This window comes from Sinocyclocheilus anshuiensis, unplaced genomic scaffold (assembly GCF_001515605.1).
Source record: "Sinocyclocheilus anshuiensis isolate Anshui unplaced genomic scaffold, SAMN03320099.WGS_v1.1 scaffold364, whole genome shotgun sequence".
Lineage (NCBI taxonomy): Eukaryota > Metazoa > Chordata > Actinopteri > Cypriniformes > Cyprinidae > Sinocyclocheilus > Sinocyclocheilus anshuiensis.
In genome coordinates, this window is record NW_015555735.1 from 392,061 (window position 1) to 393,577 (window position 1,517).

The window sequence follows — 1,517 nt, forward strand, 5'->3', positions numbered from 1 at the left end:
CCACATGTCTACGTCACTGTGTGGGAAGATTTGCATAACACCGCCCAAATGTTCACGCAAAGAAAGAAGGCGTAAGATTCTCGCTGCAGTATTGTTACCGCCGCCGCCGTGTCTTGGGTCTCGTTTACACTGCAGGTCTTGCTGCCCAATTCTGATTTGTTGCCTATATCCGATTTTTTTGGCTGTCCATTTACACGTTTTTTTAATTGTGACCCATATCCGATTCACGTGTTTACACTTGCCATACCATCTGAAACATCGCGCATGCATTGTTGTCATTTGCCGCCTCCACATGTGCTTCCTCCTGAGAATAATGTGACCTGTGCTGACAAAACGAGTCACAATGAGCAATTTAAAAAAAAAATGACATTCTCCATTAAAAGACCTTCAAAATGATTTATGATTTGTTGGAATCGGACAAAAAATTACTGAGCTACACCTGTTAGAAGTCGATAGAGTGAAGTCCTCCGTCTTTTCTTATTATTAAAGGTGCAATAGGTGATTGTCTTCAGAAACATTTTTTGTTATGCTGGTTGAAGTCTCTTCACATCCCGATAGCAATCATTAAGTTAAGTGGTCTAAATGTATTTGTCTGCTATCAGGCTAAAGTTAGCATTTTCCAAGATCTCCTACTGCACCTGGCTTTTACTATATTAATAATCACAATACAGCTATTTTTTTATTTTATCTTTGCTATTATAAATAAGAACAGATGCAAAAAAAAAAATAAACAGTAGAACAAATAGCCTAGAAAGAAACAAATATGCATTACCTTTATAATTTTATATCTAAACTAAGCATTCATGTACGAAAAACAAATAACTAAAGTGTGTTCATTACAAATAAATTGATTATTAAAACTACAAAAGCAGTTCAATGAAGTGCAGCGAGTGATTCCCTCTTTTCTTTTATTGTTAGATTAACATTAATTATACAGACGTCCTATACTGTAATGCACGGATCTAATAATGGTACACATCAGATGTTTTCCCCCAGCAGTTCCCCAAGCGTTCACTTAAGACAGAACAGATTATGTTTGCGTGAATACTGAAATACTATCGCGCGCCGTTATGTGCACGCACTTCGCGCGAGAAGCCAGCGGAGAAAAGGTAATCCTCTCAGAAAATGTACAAATAAAGATAATTTTAGATGTTTAATTACTACTTGGAGCATTATTTCACGTTTTTTTTTTTTTTTTTGCCTGCAACTCAAAATATCCCATACGAATTTACACTCATTTTGCCAGTACGGGTCACAGAACAGTGTTGGGCTAGTTACTCATATTACTCATTACTAGTTACTCCTTTCAAAAGTAATATTGTTACTTTACTTATTACTTTCTGGCAACCGTAATTAGTTACACTACTAGTTACATTATTTTTTCTTCACGCCTCACAGAAGTTGTAACTGTGTATCTTCCACATAAAATTCTTACTAACAGCATAGCCCATTTATTAAATTAGCTTGAAGCTAATTGTAATTTCTCCCTTACCCATATACGATTATATTTCATTATG